Genomic DNA, 19,697 nt, shown 5'->3' on the forward strand with positions numbered 1-19,697 from the left:
CCATTTTAGTTTCTAAGCTAGCTAATAATTTTATGAATTACCAAAAAAAAACAAAAACAAAGCAAAACAAAAAAAACCAACCACACCTTGCAACTCCACATTAAAATTTATTTTATTCTTTAACAAAATATTATGAGTGGGTTCTGTGAGCTGAATAGTTTCACATCTGACCAATATTTTCCATCTGTACAGATTCAGGAAACCTGGCAATGGGATCTCCATACCTGAAAGATGAACAAATAATGAAAACTGACATTTTCAGTGTCTCTTATCCAGAGATCCCAAAGCAGTCAACAGACTTTAAAACCATAACCCCAGTCCTGCAAGCAACATTTGCAAGACACTACCACTAAGCAGAGTGGGAGTTCTGTGCAAAACAGTGTGAGAATTGATAATATGTAATAACAGAGCAAATGCTGAGATAGTCTTTATTTCCTGTTATTCTATTCAGTCATTTACTTAAAAAAATTATGAAATGTATTACTGTGCAGTTCTTGACAAAAGATGAGGACACATTTGTTCAGAGGTACAGTAGCATGTTCCTATCAGCCTTTTCTGCCTCCTTAAAATATTTGCAAACAATTGTCATGTTGCCCTCCTACTAGCCATTTATTCAGTCTAGATACAATGCTCTTTCTTTTTTCATGTTATTCCATTCAGGCCTTTAATAGGGGGTGGGTGGGTGTGTTTCCTCTCTGAATTTTCTGCCAATTTACTAACATTTCAGATATGCACTCAACCAGAACAGAGTTCAATATTGTAGGTGAATTTCACTAGTTCTGTACAGGGCAGGACAATTACCTTTGGATTTATTTGGTCCATGACATCACTTTTGGTAGAAATAGAAATGAAAGTGTCACTTTGTCAACTCCCTTTACCTTTTCATAAGAAGAGTACTTTTACCCAGGGTCTTGAGAGAAAAACTGTTATTTCCTGTCTTTTGTTTAGTCTTCTCCTATGTCAGACGGCAAGAGTTCAGCCACTTCATCACCACTTTGCCTAATTTTCATCGGGTGAAATTCACCCCTATGCAGAAGGTCTACACAAGGACTGTCTACCACTTATGTCTCACCTAAACCATGTTTTGAGGTCTTAACTAGAACTTAAATGATGTATAGGTCCTGTGTGGCTCCTCTGCACAGGGGCAAATTTCTCCCACTGTGAGCCTATATTTTGGTCAGTGAGGAGAGATAAGACACAGGAGTTTCATTGGCTCAGAAATCCAAATCATGATTTGTTTGTGTGCTCAATAGTCTCTCACTTTCTTCCCAAGGCTAGCAAGAGCAGAAACACTGCAGAGAGGGTGACTAAGGGTACATCTACACTACAGGGGGGAGTCGATTTAAGATACGCAAATTCAGCTACGTGAATAGCGTAGCTGAATTCGACGTATCGCAGCCGACTTACCCCGCTGTGAGGACGGCGGCAAAATCGACTTCTGCGGCTTTCTGTCGACGGCGCTTACTCCCACCTCCGCTGGTGGAGTAAGAGCGTCGATTCGGGGATCGATTGTCGCGTCCCAATGGGATGCGATAAATCAATCCCCGAGAGGTCGATTTCTACCCGCCGATTCAGGCGGGTAGTGTAGACCTCGCCTAAGGAAGGAGAGAGTGCATCATTTTCCTACAACTTCCTACTGCTATTCAAATGGAGTTTCACTGATCAACTTAAAGAGGGAAGTCCTGTGAGTCAAGGAAACTCCTGAGCTGTAAGGCCTTAGGAGGAGAAGTACTTCGCAGAAGTTTACTGGAAAGAAAATCTTCCGTTTTCTCCTAAATCAAACCCAGGTCTCTCTCATTACAGCTAAGAGTGCTAACCATCTGACTGGTCCAGAAATCCACATTAAAGTCAAACAAAACTAAATATAGTGGTTACAAGGGTAGGTATCATATGCTCACTGGGTGATAGATCTGTGCTATAACTGAACCAGGAAAACTCCTCTCAGAATTCCTTGGTTAATCATCTGGGGACAGACTGTAACCAGGTGAGTTCGGCACCTAACCTACAGAGGCACTTCTGAGAATCCAACTAGGCACCTATCTGCATCTTTAGGAGCCTAAATACCTTTGAAAATCTGGCCCCTGGTCTCCAAGACCCAGATCCTCAACTGTATTTAGGAGCCTAACTCCCACTGAAATCAGTGTGAGTGAGGTGCCTATATACATTTGAGGATCTGGGCCCAAGTGGCTTGGTTGGCCGTGTAGTGTTTTAAAGACTGCTGTCAAGATCAGGGCATACATTGCAAAAGTGATTAGTGATTTTTGGCACCCCTAAATAGATGCTTAAAAGGGACCTGATTTTCAGCAGGTGGGTGCTTGGCACTTTATAAAAACCAAGCCCCATACAGTGTCTAAAAGTGGGCCCCCCAAAACTGAGGCACCCTAAACCACTAGCAATGTTTGAAAATGTAGGCACTGTTCCCTGTTATCCAATGCCTTGTGAAGTTCCTCCTCCCTCACACTCTAAAAAATCTGCTTATCAACAGAACATGCTTTATATGTACAGTTTATAGATTGAGACCAAAATTTTCAAATGTAGCTGCCTCACGTTACGCATCTAAATAAAAGTGGTCTGGTTTGTTTTCAGAGGAGCTAAGCAAGTACAATTCTCCCTGAAGTCAAATGTTCAGCACACTGAAAATCAAGTCACTTTTATTTTGGTACCTAAGTGTGAAGTTAGGTGCCTAACATTTGAAAATTTTGGCCTAAGTGTCCATAGGTATACATGATCCCCCAACCCCTGAGTCCATAGTTCTTTGTGAAGTAGGACAGAGAGAAAAAGGCATCTGATCTGCATAGAAGGAATATAGTTGGCAATCCAAAGGAAATGTGGGGACAACTGTATAGGAGACATATACAAACACTTAACTGGATTGAGATCAACAACTCATCACACATGGGTCACAACACAGCCATCATCACAGAGCTAGACTGGGTTTGACCCAATGACCTACATTTGAAAGGCATCTCCATAACCCATAATTGCCAATCTCCTGAGGCATCCAGACTTTCACTCATACTTTATTCAGTCTAATAGTCTCTCATTGATAAAGGCTTGCAGAAGAGAGAAAGACAGAAATGTTTCTTTTTTTTTCTCTGTAAGAGAGCTAATTCTGCTGAACTCTCCTGCGGATGTACATCCTCCTCCTCTGGAAAGGGAGTCTTCTCAGCTGCACACTGCTGAGCCTCCGTCCCCTCAGGGCATTGAATCGGATAGGAGAGAAGGCCCTGCTCATTATACTGAGTCGTTCGTTCAGCTCTTCCAGCCTCTTCTTCATTGAACGTACTTCCTTCAGAAGGTCATCAAGTGCCTCGGAGACGGGATGGAGGCTGTAGATAGAGGAGGCAGCACAGGTAGAATGACCACAGACCTGGAACCACTACTTAAGACAGAAAGTAAAACAACTAATATCTTACACTTTTTATAGTGTCTTTCATCCTGGCAGATTCCCAAGTGAGCTATAAAATGGGGTCTAAATTTTCAGAAGGGACCTGGTGATCTAGAGTCCTTCAGTTTTTGGGTGCCCAACTTGTGACACTTTCTGAAAATCAGGCTCCTTTATGGTGTCACAAGTTAGGCTTCCAAAATCACTAGTTACTGTTGAAAATTTAGACTATATATACACCTCTACCCCTATATAACGCTGTCCTCGGGAGCCAAAAAATCTTACTGGTTATAGGTGAAACCGCGTTATATCGAACTTGCTTTGATCCGCTGCAGTGCGCAGCCTCCCCTCCCCCCCCGAGCACTGCTTTACCACATTATATCCAAATTCGTGTTATATCAGGTCGTGTTATATTGGGGTAGAGGTATATATATATGTAGATAGATAGATATAATGTATTTCAGTGGTGAGCAAAGGGATATATATCTCCAAATACTGGTCTTTGTAGACCACTTCACAGCCTTTTAGGGCAGGAAGTGAAGAATAGCATTTCTACTGAAAAAAGAACAGGAGTACTTGTGGCACCTTGGAAACTAACAAATTTATTTGAGCATAAGCTTTCGTGGGCTACAGCCCACTTCTTCAGATGCATAGAATGGAACATATATTGAGGAGATATATATACACATACAGAGAGCATGAACAGGTGGGAGTTGTCTTACTAAGGCTACGTCCTCACTACGGGGGGGGGGTTTCAATTTAAGATATGCAAATTCAGCTACGCGAATAGCGTAGCTGAATTCGACGTATCCGAGCCGACTTACCCTGCTGTGAGGATGGCGGCAAATCGACCTCCGCGGCTCCCTCATCGATGGCACTTACTCCTACCTGCGCTGGTGGAATACAAGCATCGATTCGGGGATCGATTGTCGCGTCCCGATGAGACGCGATAATTCAATCCCCGAGAGATTAATTTCTATCTGCCGATTCAGGCGGGTAGTGAAGACGTAGCCTAACTCTAAGAGGCCAATTATGTAAGAGAAAAAACTTTTGAAGTGATAATCAAGATAGCCTAATACAGACAGTTTGATAAGAAGTGTGAGAATACTTACATGGGTATTACATAGATTCAATGTTTGTAATGGCTCAGCCATTCCCAGTCTCTGTTCAAGCCTAAGTTGATTGTATCTAGTTTGCATATCAATTCAAGTTCAGCAGTTTCTTGTTGGAGTCTGTTTTTGAAGCTTTTCTGTTGCAAAATTGCCACCCTCAGGTCTGTTATTGAATGACCAGACAGGTTAAAGTGTTCTCCTACTGGTTTTTGAATTGCATCATGTGCCAGCAATGCCCCTCTGCCATGTACATTGGCCAAACCGGACAGTCTCTACGCAAAAGAATAAATGGACACAAATCTGACATCAGGAATCATAACATTCAAAAACCAGTAGGAGAACACTTTAACCTGAATGGTCATTCAATAATAGACCTGAGGGTGGCAATTTTGCAACAGAAAAGCTTCAAAAACAGACTCCAATGAGAAACTGCTGAACTTGAATTGATATGCAAACTAGATACAATCAATTTAGGCTTGAATAGAGACTGGGAATGGCTGAGCCATTACAAACATTGAATCTATTTCACCATGTTAAGTATTCTCACACCTCTTGTCCAACTGCCTGTAATGGGCTATCTTGATTATCACTACAAAAGTTTTTGCTCTTACTTAATTAGCCTCTTAGAGTTGGTAGGACAACGCCCACCTTTTCATGCTCTCTGTATGTGTATATATATCTCCTCAATATATGTTCCATTCTATGCATCCAAAGAAGTGGGCTGTAGCCCATAAAAGCTTATGCTCTAATAAATTTGTTAGTCTCTAAGGTGCCACAAGTACTCCTGTTCTTTTTGCGGATACAGACTAACACAGCTGCTACTCTGAAACCTGTCATTTTCTGAAACTGCCAATGTAATTTGAGTGGGCAGAATGGAATTATCCAAGCTGAAACTTGCCAAGATAACCAGGCTAGCACCCCTAGTCTTGTGAAAGTGTCCAGGGATCTTTAATGGGCACGAATGTCCCGGATCAAAATTTTACATCCTGACAGAAGAAGGTATGGAGTGGGAAAGACAGCACACCCCTTAGCACCATGCTGGACCATCTGGCTCAGTACAGAGTTAGAGGGAAGAGAGCTGCCCTGAATCACTAACACTGCTAGCTATACCAGCTTCTAGTTTTGTTTGGAGATCTTCCATCCAAGTCTCAACCCTGCCTAACTGGGTAGATCTGATAACTTTAGAGTCTCAACTGTTATTTGTTATTATTGTTGTTATTAATCCAGTAGCAGCCACCATGTGTTAGATTTCCCCCATAGATATTTAAGTCACAGTCCCTGCCCTGAAGAATTCACAATCTAAGAATGGTAATACTATGCTATGACATTGGAGGGGGAACAAACTATACTTATACCAGTATTTAGAGGGAAATTTCATGCCTCTTTTGAAGAGCCCACACATGACCTAACTACCAGCTAAATCCCACTTGGACTTTAATTTGAATAGACATTGTACAGGCCTTCTGCACAAGTGAACTTCACCCTGATGCCTAGAGCTGGGTTGAAAGTCAGAAAATAAACTGGAAATATATTGATGATATTTTTGTAACAATATTTCCTTCTTTTTTTTTTTTTGACCAACTATAGAGCTTGTCAATTTTTTTTTCTAACTTGAAATTTTTGAAACAAAACAAAGCAGGGAGAAACCTTTTTGCAAATCCCTGCACCCCGCCCACTCCCTTTTCAACCAGCTCTGATTCTAGCATTTCCTAGACAGCTGTTTCTCGTTAGAGAAAAGTCTGCATTATGAATGAGAACCACTTGTTCTTCAATGGCAGCATTCAGTAGCATTGCTCTGAGTGAGATCTGACTTTTTATACATTGTCTATTTCCTTTCCTCTTTCTCTCTTCCCTATAGTTAGATTCATGCTTCACTATCTTTCAGTAGCCTGGGGCTACAGCAACATACGAAGACTGTGTTAAACTCATAGTGATTAGTAATTTCTGAAATACGAACTGGGAAAATGTGAGTTGATGAACTAGAGAGCAGTTTTGTGTAACTAGAGAAGTTACATAGACTAAAATCATAGAGATTCCAGGACTCCCCTTCACTGCCCTCTGGCCAATTCTAGATTTTCCATGCAACATAGTCCCAACTCGACTACTTTGTCCAGCCCAGTTTTCTATGTCTCACATGATGGGGCTTCCTGCTCTTCCTTTGAGATAATTTTTCCACAGTCTAATACTGGTAATTAGGAAATATTTAGCAATATTTAACCTACAGGATATTCAGCTATTCAAAAATTGTTCAGGGAGAGTTTCGTAGTACGTGCCATTTCCTCCTGCTTTGGGATGAGTAGGAGGATGAGGACAGTGGAATGATGCAACATACACAGAGAGAGGACACTGATCTGAACACTGAATCCTGCCGTTAGCTGATGGGAGTTACCTGGAGAACTCAGGCAGCAGAGTGTTAGGGTGACTCAACAAGGAGTGTTTCATTTGCCAGAAGATGCTGTTCCCCCATTTCTCCAGCATACGAGTGACACTGTTAATGCCGTGGATGTTGACTTTGTCTGCTGCATTAGCAGAATGCCATGGGAGAGAAGAGAGGAGATTTGAGGGAACAAAGAAACTCATTAGCCATTTATCTCATTTGGTAGGAAGGTCCTTCACATTTTCCCCCTTAACTCTGAGGGCATCCTGGATGAGAACCATATGCTCATTCTCAGTAAATTACATTGATGTACTGAATACTCCTCTTGAGAGACTAAGTATGACAGCTTACCCTTCCCCAACAAATACCTTCCACCACCACACACTGCTTTACCCTCCTACTGTCACCAGACACCCCTCTTCCCCAGCCCCACTGCCCTGACTAATCACCTTACAATCCCTTCTCTCCAAAACATCCCAACCCAACCTCCCCTTCTCAGATAAGCACCTCTCAGCCTGCTTCCCAGCTGCCAGGGTCCTCCTCCTACTTCTGGACAAAAATCCTTCACCAATCTCACTGGGTTCCTATCTCCTAAACATGTACTCTACCCAGCCCTACTCCTGGATGCAGGAACTCTCTTGTTTTCCTCATACATGGAGAACAATAGACCTTATTCTCAGCTGTAGGTTACTCTGTTTTATCTGTCTGAAAATACGGTAGTGTACTCAGGGCTACTTCCTCTCTCAAAACCCCTGCGTTAAACTGATCCATCCTCCCAGACAAAGAGGCCCCAATTCATCCTTGCCTCACAGACCTCTCGCTCTGACAATGTAAAGGATTTGTAAAGCATCAGACCCCTGGAGATTTCACTTTATATAAGAGGAATACCAGACAGGTTTGGAGTCAGTGGAGCCTAGAGTATTTTCTGTGGATGTTCCCAGGATGATATAGATGATGTAGATTCTTATGCCCTAGCTATTCCCAGCTGCCAGATCAGCCAGAACCAGGAAATGCTGAGAAAACCACACAATGGTTGTGCTGGGCATGGAGTGAAGGGGTGTTGGTTGTGTTTTGAGTGAAGAATTATATCAGTTAATATTTTTATCCTGACCACATCTCTCCTGTTCCTAAACGATGGACGGTAACCCCACTCCCACTCCATACCTTCTTCTGTCAGTAGGACCCTAAAAAGAGCAGTCCACATTGAGGATCGCAGGTTTTACTAGGGATAAAATAAGAACTAACCTAAACCTTCATCAGCCACTTGAAGATAATCTTCTCCATACTCTTGCTCTGATTCCCCCTATCTGTGTCTCTTACCTCCTTCTCTGTAGTTCCATCTCTGAAGCTGATTCAGAAAGTCCTTCTGACAACTACAGTTGAGTAGGAGGAGGAAGAAGAGGAGAACTGGGAGAACACCCATGATGGAGGCTAGCTGGGCCTTCAGCTCCTTACTTCTGCAGTGAGACAGATAATATCATTCATTCCTTTAATCCTTCCTTCTCTCTTCTCTTTCTATCCCTGTGATGGTAAATCCATTTAAGAGAATGCTGAGGTCAATTCAACTTCTATATAAGCAATGGGGCCTATCCTGCAATTTCCTGTAATGTCTTTCTCAAATAATTGAGGGGTACAGGGATCCCAAAAATATGCAGTAACTAATACAATATTTTTTCTTAATAATTCTTTGCAGTTTGATAACACCTTCCACCCAAGTACCTCAAGGCACTTTACAAATACTAGCAGAGTATGTCTTACTAGACCACCATGAGGTAAGGAAACATATGCCCATTTTACAGTTAGGAAGATTAAGATATGAATTGGTGAAGTGATTTGTCAAGCTTTAGAAGAAGATTATGATAGAGGCAAGAATGCAATTCACATATTTTAGGGACTAATTCAGTGTCCAGTGAAGTCAATGGGAGCTTTTCCATTAATGTCATTGGATGCTGGATCAAGCCCTGCATTCCCACACTTGTGTCTTACCTTCTATATTGTCCTTCCTCCAGACAGTCTGAACTATAAAGAGTTAATTTTCTAAGCATAATTTGGTGTTGGGTAAAAGGTATTAAGATAACTACCCCTGGAAACCAAAGTCCTCAATTTATCACCAGGATATATGTAACACAGAGGGCAGAGGGAAAAGCTCCTCAGATTCCTTCTACTCCAGGATCTTTCCCAGTCTAATTTAATTCATACTTAGCCTATAGGCCTTCCTGTGTAGAGATTATGTATAAATGTAAGAGGACAAATCAGTGTCTGTGACCTTTTCATTCTGTCCCTTTGTTAAGACTGCCAACACAGGGGTCAGGTAATCCCAGCTGTGGAGATGCAGGTAGTTTTTATAACATGGACAGCTGTCCATCTCGGAAGTGGCTAGAAACACCAATTCTGCACATACTGTGTATAAATAGAAATCTGCTCCATTGATGCAATAGTACATTGCCAAATTCATGTTACCATTCAGGATTATTAGCAATGATTTACGTGATCTATATTCTAGTTATTAATCATAGTCATGGAGGTGCCCATTTGAGAAATGGGCACATTTAGAAAGCCCAAATTATTGTGACATTCCATTCATACGTCAAATCGAAGACCTTACTGCAGACCTTGAAGAAATTAAATTACCTTTTCAGTGACATATGACCTTCGTCTCCTAATAGCCTGGGAGACGTTTCAGTCTAACCGTTTAGCATTCTCAATGTATATCAGAAATTGAGCCAAATAAGGAGGAATCTGAGTGCACCATTTTATTTCATTATATTTAAATAACTAATTATTTTTTAATTTTACATTGTGCTTATTTTTATGCATATAGTCATATAAGGAATATAAATACAGTGATATTAATATTAAATTACACACTATTTAAAAAGTAATACATTGCGCATGTCGAGGATATATTTTGAGATCAAAATTCATCCTCTTAATCATTTTTGAAATGGAAAAAAGGGAATTGTCCTTCCCGTAACACACACACACACATGCATGCACAGAGCTATTCTCGCCACAGGGTGCCAAAATGCAGAACTCTTTTTAAAAAGTTTGATTTGTACCAGAAATGCATCACTGTGGCCTGTGGTAAAAATACCTTCACTGACCTTCTCTGTACTGTTAAGTGTTGAAACCATGGCTCCCCCTTCTCTTCTCCTTTCTGAATAAATGAGCCCTAGCCTATTGGGCTCATTTTGTTTATTGTCTATATAAGAAAATCTCTTTTTAAGCTTTCCCAATAGGAAAGGGTTTACTAAACTCTGGGGCTTCTAATCTCAAACCGTCCTACAATTCAGCCCAGATCAGGGAGGCTGGGTTGCTTTTCAACTCATTTAAAAATATCCCAAACAAAATCTTCCACCACAATCCTTATCCCCAGCCTCCACCTGTTTCAGTACTGGGTTACTTTGATCATTCTATATGTATGAAATAAAAGGTGATGATAAACTCTCCCCACATCTGGTGTTGAAAACCCAACCTATTTGATCTCAAGTTCTTTGAAACATCAAATGGTCAAATAAAATAAAAGACCCAGATGTTGTACTTCCAGGGCTCCTTAGACCAGTTCCCCTTCTACCCAATTCCTTGAATTCTTGAGAGTCAACTGTTATTTATTAGCATTTAAGTATTATTTCATAATAATAATTGATTTAAGGTCCCATGTCTCGGACCCTTACCCATGTAAGTAATTTTTACTCCCTTAGGTGTCCCATGGAAATCAATTCACTAGTAAGGACTACTCACACGAGTGAGAGCTTGCAGGATCATATTCTTTATAGGCCTGAACCAAAGACCTTTGAAGACATAGGCTTTGGAACAGGCATTATATTCCAAAGGTGGCGTTAACAACACTATTAATGGTGTTTAAAACAATGTTAATAGACTGTTATATTTGTAATAATCAAAAAAATCCTAAATGCTACAAATTCAGAAAACTTGCTGTAAGATTCCAACTCCATCCTTAGCTTTCATCCTCTCCACTTTCCATTTATAGGCTGGAGACCCGGATCAGTTGCCAAGCCTACCCTGTATAGCTTGGTGTGTGAGGTCCCCAGTACTTTTTCTCTGTGTGTGATGATATAACCCTTCAGCCTACACCAGGTCTGGGACCTTGTCTGCAATGTTTCACAAGGGAGTCAGAGTGAATTAAGGACAGACCCTTGCAGCCTGGAAATTTGAACTCTGTGCTGGAAAGGCCCCCTTGATTTCTTAGCAAGTACCTTAGTACAAAACGGATTGCTGATGGCCTGCTCCCTGCTGCCAGTGCCACTTGGAGGGCACAGATTGAAAGGCAAGAGAAAGGGGTTGTGTCTCAATCGCACTCAGGTTACTTTGTTTGATATGGTGATTGACTGAGAGAATGGAGGTAGGATAGATGGACATTTTCAGTCATATGCTGCCTGAGATGCAAGGAGGCTGCCAAGCAGCTTTAGGACACACTCGCCAGCTCCAATCTCCCCTCCAGAGAAGTGGCAGAAGTAAAGCCCCCATTTGAGTGCATGGGATACTTTAAGGTCTGCAGCCCGTATATGTAAAATGAATAGGTCAAAGAGAGCTCTCTGTATCTGAAGGACAGGCTCCCCAACCTATGTCCGGAGAGTGACCAGAGGCGGGTACTGTGGGTTTTCCTGCCTGTGCAGAAAGGGAGGGTGTGGAAGATACATGGAGCTCTCTGGCCCACAATGAGATAGCAGATGAAGAAGTGGGAGGGTTGATGGACTGTATATGAAGGGCAAGATGTTAGATGTTGCAGTCTCCGGTGTGTGCCAGCTGATTCGAGCTGGCAGGGTTTGGGCTGTGGGGCTGTAAAATTGCCTTGGAGGTGTTTGGGCTGGAGCCCAAGCTCTGGGACCGTCTCGCTCATGGGGTCCCAGAGCTTGGGCTCCAGCTGAGCCCAAATGTCTACACGTCTACACCACAGTTTTACAGCCCTGCAGCCTGAGCCCCGTGAGCCTGAGTCAGCTGACACAGGCCAGCTGTGGGTGTTTAGGTGCAGTGTAGACGTACCCTGACGTGATCAGTGTCTGAAGCTTAGACAATTTTGTCTAAATATTAGAACTCTCAATTAATCACAGTTAACTCATGTGATTAACTCAAAAAAATTAATCGCGATTAATCGCAGTTTTAATCACACTGTATACAAGAGAATACCCATTGAAATTTATTAAATATTTTTGGATATTTTTCTATATTTTCAAATATATTGATTTCAATTACAACATAGAGTACGAAGTGTACATTGCTCACTTTATATTATTTTTATTGCAAATATTTGCACTGTAAAAATGATAAGCAAAAGAAATAGTATTATTCAGTTCACCTCATACAAGTACTGAAATGCAATCTCTTTATCGTGTAAGTATAATGTACAAATATAGATTTTTTTTGTTACATAACTGCACTCAAAAACAAAACAATGTAAAACTTTAGAACCTTCAAGTCCACTCAGTCCTACTTCTTGTTCAGCCAATCGCTAAGACAAACAAGTTTGTTTACATTTACAGGAGATAATGTTGCCCACTTCTTATTTACAATGTCACCTGAAAGGGAGAACAGGCGGTCGCATGGCACTTTTGTAGCTGGCATTGCAAGGTATTTACGTGCCAGATATGCTAAACATTCATATGCCCCTTCATGCTTCGGCACCATTCCAGAGGACATGCTTCCATGCTGATGACGCTCATTAAAAAAATAATGTGTTAATTACATTTTTGACTGAACTCCTTGGGGGAAAATTGTATGTCCCCTGCTCTGTTTTACCCGCATTCTACCATATATTTCATGTTATAACAATCTTGGATGGTGACCCAGCATATGTTCGTTTTAAGAACACTTTCACAGCAGATTTGACAAAACGTAAAGAAGGTACCAATGTGAGATTTCTAAAGATAGCTACAGCACTCGACTCAAGTTTTAAGAATCTGAAGTGCCTGCTGAAATATGAGAGGCACGAGGTGTGGAGCATGATTTCAGAAGTCTTAAAAGAGCAACACTCCAATGTGGAAACTACAGAACCCGAACCACCAAAAAAGAAAATCAACCTTCTGCTGGTAGCATCTGACCCAGATGATGAAAATGAACGTTGGCCTGTTCTGCTTTGAACCATTATTGAGCAGAACCTGTCATCAGCATGGACGCATGTCCTCTGGAATGGTGGTTGAAGCATGAAGGGACATATGAATCTTTAGTGCATCTGGCATGTAAATATCTTGCTATGCCGGCTACAACAGTACTATGCAAATGTCTGTTCTCACTTTCAGGTGACATTGTAAACAAGAAGCGGGCAGCATTATTGTGACGTTGTGCAGTCTATATGGTTTTATAAAAACTTGATAATAAGTCAATATAATGTAACTGAGATAGTTTTAGAGAAAATACGGTAATAAGTGAATGTAAGTAACTGGGATATGCCTCATGCAAAAGGTCTCTTGTAAGGTATCATTACAAAGCTTATAATCTACTGAGTGTGATCATCTGATTTGTATAAATGTACCACTCTTGTATCTAAAACTAGAAATATAAAATGTAACTCTGAGGGCCTATTGTAATTGGGTAAAGTGTGGACCATTAATGATGGTTTGGAATCTTGATGACTCCCATTGTCTGCAGATGGCTGTATTTACCTGTGAGTCTTCCTGTATATGTGTGTGCTGGCAAGTGAGTAATGAAGTCTTGCAGTGACATGTGATCATGTCACCTGAACTGGAATCCATCTTTAACCTGGTGCTTTTCCAGTGAGGGGGGGTGGAAACCCAGAGAGACAAAGAGTTCCCGCCTTATGCAAAAGATATATAAAGGGGGGAAGAGAACAGGGAGGGAGAGGAGCCATCATGAAGAATCCCCTAGCTACCACCTGAGCTGCAACAAGAGCTGTACCAGGGGAAAGAATTGTGCCCAGGCCTGGAAGGTGTCCAGTCTGAGAAAAACTTTCTGAATCATCTCTGAGGGTGAGATTATCTGTATTTAGTTTGATTAGGCATAGATCTGCGCATTTTATTTTATTTTGCTTGGTGACTTACTTTGTTCTGTCTGTTACTACTTTGAACCACTTAAATCCTACTGTCTGTATTTAATAAAATCACTTTCTATTTAGTAATTCACTCAGAGTATGTATTAATACCTGGGGGAGCAAACAACTGTGCATATCTCTCTATCAGTGTTATAGAGGGCGAACAATTTATGAGTTTGCCCTGCATAAACTTTATGCAGGGCAAAACGGATTTATCTGGGTTTAGACCCCATTGGGAGTTGGGCATCTGAGTGCTAAAGACAAGCACGCTACTGCGAGCTGTTTTCAGGTAAACTTGCAGCTTTGGGACAAGTGATTCAGACCCGGGGTCTGTGTCTGGAGCCAGACGGGAGTGTCTGGCTCAGCAAGACAGGGTGCTGGAGTCCTGAGCTGGCAGGGAAAACAGAAGCAGGGGTAGTCTTTGCACATCGGGTGGCAGCTCCCAAGGGGGTTTCTGTGATCCAACCCGTCACAATTATCTCTTGCAACTGTAAACAAACTTGATTATCTGAGTGACTGGCTGAACAAGTAGTAGGACTGAGTGGTCTTGTAGGCTGTAAAATTTTACATTGTTTTATTTTTGAATGCAGTTATTTGTTGTACGATTCCCCATTTGTAAATTCAACTTTCATGATAAAGAGATTGCACTACAGTATTTGTATGAGGTGAACTGAAAAATACTATATTTTTTTTTGTTTTTTACAGCACAAATATTTGTAATAAAAAATAAAGTGAACACTGTACATTTTGTGTTCTGTGTTGTAATTGAAATCAATATATTTGAAAATGGAGAAACCATCCAAAAATGGTATTTTGTTATTGTTTACCAGTATGATTAATCGCACAATTAATTGCAATTATTTTTTTTAATTGCACGATTAATCATGATTAATTTTTTTAATCGTTTGACAGCCCTACTAAATATTAAACTGTAACTGTCTCCCCACTTTGGTCTGCTAATTCTGCACTCCCACGTGACAAGAGAGCTGTGTGAACTCACTACCTCAAGAGCAGCGCTTCCAGGATCAACACTTGTGCTTTCCAAGTCTCCTTGAATCCATGCTCTACAATAAATTAATGCTGCCAGGATTTCAGTTTCCAGCCCCATGTTTCCTGCCAATTCACCCTGTCTTGTTTGTGTTAAACATTTGTTCCCAAGATACTGTGTTTTGGGTTTTTATTTTGTTTAAAATTTCCCAGGAATTTATCGGTGTTTATTATACAATAATAAAAATCAGATGAAAATCGGTGCAAAAACTTAACATTCATTTTCTGGGTAAATATTGAGGCTAATACTGGGGCATGAGAGGATAAAAAAAAAGCAACAAATAGAGAAAAGTGAGAGTGTTTCTGACCCCACTCCCCACCCTAGAAGGAGAAATGGCAACTCAGTAAACTGAGTAGGTTTCCGAGCCACCATCTCTCCTTCCAGAGCAGGTCCAGAAGTGGAAGAGGTTGAGGAGGTGAGGGTGCCATGCCTTCATGCTGCCTTCTCCACCTCTTCCATTTCTGGGCCCATTCTGGAAGGAGAGACAGGAGCTCGGTTACCTGGGCTGCCCAAGTTACAAAGCCACCCTCTCTCCTTCCTGAGCAAGGAGCCAGGTCCAGGGAGTTCTGCCACTTCATTTTTTAGGAGTTGAGCACTGATGTACACATGTGTGGGTGTGTGTCTTCCACTGCATTGCCTTGCTTTGACAGACAGCCTCGCATTTACACTTAGACTAATTCATGACTAACGTGAACACATGCACCTAATGGAATATGGATTGGATTTTCTTATCATAATCAGTATATTCATGTACCTGAGTGGTCCAAAATTTGTGTGAAAATGGGTAAAAAACAAAAAAGAACTTTTGCAAATTTTTTGTTAAAAACTGAAAACAAAGGGCCTCGCCGATGTGTTCTAATCCCTATAAATATCAGGTAAACAGAGACAAAGATATCGCAGGGAGATTTCCCTTGTGTCTGCCCTGAATCCCACAGAGAGAAAACATTCAACCACTCAGTTCAGTACTGTACACAACTAATGTTTTCTGCTAGTGCAGATGGGAATTTTCTAGGTTATCCAGTCCCAGTGCCAAATACAGCCTCCATTTCAAAGAGGCCAACGCCTTCGGAAGCCTGATGAGTACATATTGTACTCATTACATTGGATCAGGACTCTGAGATTGCCTTAGAACAAGATAGGCTGAAATTGTTAACTCTACTTTCCACCTGCTCCTATATGCATATTGTCTTCTGATTCTACTTCTGAGCATACTGAGGTGATTGATGCTGGCTCGACCCTCGATTCAATTTGAGAGCAGGATTTCAGTGACTAGGGATAGCAGTCATTATAGTTATGTCTAAAATGTGGGACCTATGCCCCCATTGTCATTCACATCAATATACAGTGAATGCAAAGTGTGTGTAAAATATTCCCATTTTGATTTCACTGCAGAAAATGAAGGGCACCAGTGAATTAGGCTAGTGCCTTCTATGTGAAACTCCTTTCCCTTTGTTTTCAGTTGCTCGTGACTTTCTCAAATTTCTTTTTAGGCTGAAATTTTCCCTGTTTATTTTCAGCCCAAAGTTCAATTTTCTTGAAAAATGTCAACAGTAGTGAATGAATATTTTGATTTATTTGCATGGGAATAAAATACACATAGTCTTATCAGAAATGTTGTGCTTGAGTAAATCAAAAACACCTGAAATTAGAAAAATCAAACTAGGCTCATTTTGTAGATTTAATGGACTCTGATGCAGCAAGACAAATTTGCTTTAAAAAAATAATTTAAAATGTTCAATATATAATTTCTGCACATTCTGCTAGCACTTTTCTATTTTTTGTTTTTTAATGTGCAATATTTTGAGGATGCATTTCTTATTGAACACCCAGCTAATGATGTCTTATTCCACACGTAAAGGCAAAAGAGCTTTTAAAGTCCTCCAGCCAAATAGCTCCATATCTGGGAACATACAAGGTCATTAAAGTACACCTAAGTTAATGACCGTTCCATTAGAACTGTGAGAACCAGGATGTTGAAAATACTGACAGTTCCACAGGAGAAAAATCTTCCAGGCTGGGAAGTCTTTAACATAAGCCCACAATCAAAGAGTTTACAAGCTTCGCTTAAGAAATGATTCTGTTTGTAAGCTCCCCAAGTAAAAAGCAGGGAAATATAAATATAAATGTAATTGTTTATAGTTGAAATACCACAGAAATGTCAGAAAAAATCCCACAATATTAACTCAGTACATTGTACCTCTGCTGTGTATTCTCTTTCTAATCCTTGTTAAATGTTAATTGTAATTGGTATCATTTGTTATTTTATATATATACATAGAGAGAGAGAATGGAATACCTTATTGAGTTTAAGTGGGAGTAACATTAACTTTCAGAATTTCCTGACTTTTAAGGGCTTGCCATTTCTGCATTAATGCCCCATTAACACGAGTGGTTTTTTGCATGTAATTATAAACGAATTTGTTCATTTTGCATATGGTCATTTGAAAGCAGACCTGTCTGATCTTGCAAATAGACTGACCATCCTAATAACCAGACAGATCCCCTGACCTTATGGAAGACCTGCAGGCTGGCAGCTAGAGAAACTGATGCTTCAGACAGACAGGCATACTGACTGAAAGGAGTGAGCCGTCCTGGTACCAGGCTGGTACCAATAAAGGTATTGCTGCAAAGCAGAGCAGCAGTGAAAATATTGTTGGTCCTTCCTGTCCTGAGGATGTGTACACAGTTCCTGCCCCTTCTTCAAAATGTGCATGCTTTTTCAGAGTGCATATTCTCTCTCTCCTTCAGAACACATTCCCCTCTCTCTTTTAAGTCTCAGAACTCACACACACACACACACAGACACTCCTTCAGAACTTGCACTCCTTGTCTTTGGGACTTGCACATTCTTTCTTTTCTTCCTCCTTTCATTCTGCACACTAACACCCTCTCCCCTCCAATGCAATCCGGTAGCACTCCTATAGCCTTAAGGTCTAAGCCAGTCCAACAAAGGACACAGGTGTTGAGACAGATTTTCTCTCCTCTTCCTGCATCTTCTTGCAGGTTCATTCACTCCCTTCTACTGACCAGGCTTTTTAGAAGCTTGGCTATGTCTCCTCATGAAGAAGGTACAACTTCTTCCTGGTAAGGAGGGCAGAGAATTGTAAATAAACTTTACCTGGACTCCAGAGGACAATCCTGTGATGAGGTTTCAAATTCTCTCTCTCTCTTTTTCTTCTCTCCTCACCGCCCACTTTGGATTTCAGCTTGTCGTGTGTGACGTGTCCCTCTTCATATCTCTGCTTTACACATTTCTCCAAGCTTTCTTTGGAACCTCTTCTAGCTGCTCTTTCTTGCCCTTCCCTCCCACCCATTCAAGCTGAACATCTCCTCAGACACATGGGAGCCTTACGGAAGTGAAAACATCCATCAGTGGCAGTGGAGTTCCTTTTTAAAGTGGACCCTCTCTTGAGGGGCCTCCTCTCCTCCGTGCCCCTGGTTCCCCATTGCACAGCACACAACTCTTTGGCATCCAGCATGGCTGTGCAACTGCTCTTACCATCCATAGTTTCCACTATGCCGTGTTCCTTTCTGGCAGCTTGAGCCCCCTGGAGCCATCCAGCCTGGGATTTGTTCCTCGAGTTGTTTCTGCCTTTGAACAAACATGCCAATTAATTCTCTGCCGATTAGTTCATTCCTGAGCCATTGTGCCAGATCTATTTTGGTCAGAGTAAACAAGGAGGATATATTGTCGGCAGTGTTTTTCTCAGCTCCCAAGTTACTTGGCTGCCAAGCCAAACAGAGTCAGGCTTGGACAGTACTTAACTTAGAGACCTCCAAAGAAATATCAGGTGTCACAATAAGTGATGCTGGTGACTTGGTAGAGGGTGATCTTGTCTCTTCCTTTGAGTAAGTATTGAACAAGTATCGTCTTAGGATGTGCTGCACTACTACAGGTACTATCCTTTGGATAAAACTTTAACGCCATGTTCTGGCTTCCTGTGATCATTACCATGTCCATGGCATGAATTGCTAGTCCCCTGGCCAAATTTGAATTCTGCCTAACATTACTCCTATAGTGTCAATTTGCTGCAGTGCTAATTTCACTTCCTGTTCTAAACTGTTTGATGATTTTGCTGTGTGCTCTTAGATAACTGCACGTTCCACCCCTGCTGCCGCTGCATTTCAGGTCTGGTCTACATTAAGAGTTTAGTTCGAATTTAGCAGCATTAAATCGAATTAACCCTGCACCCGTCCACACAACAAAGCCATTTACTTCGACATAAAGGGCTCTTAAAATCGATTTCTGTATTCCTCCCTGACGAGGGGAGTAGCGCCGAAATCGACATTGCCATTTCGAATTAGGGTTAGTGTGGCCGCAATTCGACGGTATTGGCCTCTGGGAGCTATCCCACAGTGCACCATAGTGACCGCCCTGGACAGCAATCTGAACTCGGATGCACTGGCCAGGAAAAGCCCCGCGAACTTTTGAATTTCATTTCCTGTTTGCCCAGCGTGGAGAGCACAGGTGACCACGCAGAGCTCATCAGCACAAGTAACCATGCAGTCCGAGAATCAAAAAAGAGCACCAGCATGGACCGTACGTGAGGTACTGGATCTGATCGTTATATGGGGAGAGGATCCCGTGCTAGCAGAACTACGTTCCAAAAGACAAAATGCCAAAATATTTGAAAAAATCTCCAAGGGCATGATGAAGAGAGGCCACAATAGGGACTCACTACAGTGCCGCGTGAAAGTTAAGGAACTCATACAAGCCTACCAGAAAACCAAAGAAGCAAACAGAAGGTCTGGGTCAGAGCCGCAGACAT

The 19,697-nt window shown here is 41.4% G+C and overlaps 1 long non-coding RNA gene across 1 annotated transcript; it reads right to left on the bottom strand.

The window, feature by feature from the left end:
• Positions 1-94: 94 nt before the first annotated feature.
• LOC128838051 (uncharacterized) lies at positions 95-18,466 on the bottom strand. The gene is made up of 4 exons (XR_008445088.1): positions 18,047-18,466; positions 8,195-8,331; positions 6,887-7,016; positions 95-3,329 (listed from the first exon to the last, which is right to left on the bottom strand). It is a non-coding gene; the product is annotated as an uncharacterized LOC128838051 (long non-coding RNA).
• Between the last annotated feature and the right edge of the window lie 1,231 nt (positions 18,467-19,697).

The sequence above is a fragment of the Malaclemys terrapin genome, chromosome 1, assembly GCF_027887155.1.
Source record: "Malaclemys terrapin pileata isolate rMalTer1 chromosome 1, rMalTer1.hap1, whole genome shotgun sequence".
In the NCBI taxonomy this organism is placed as follows: Eukaryota; Metazoa; Chordata; order Testudines; family Emydidae; genus Malaclemys; species Malaclemys terrapin.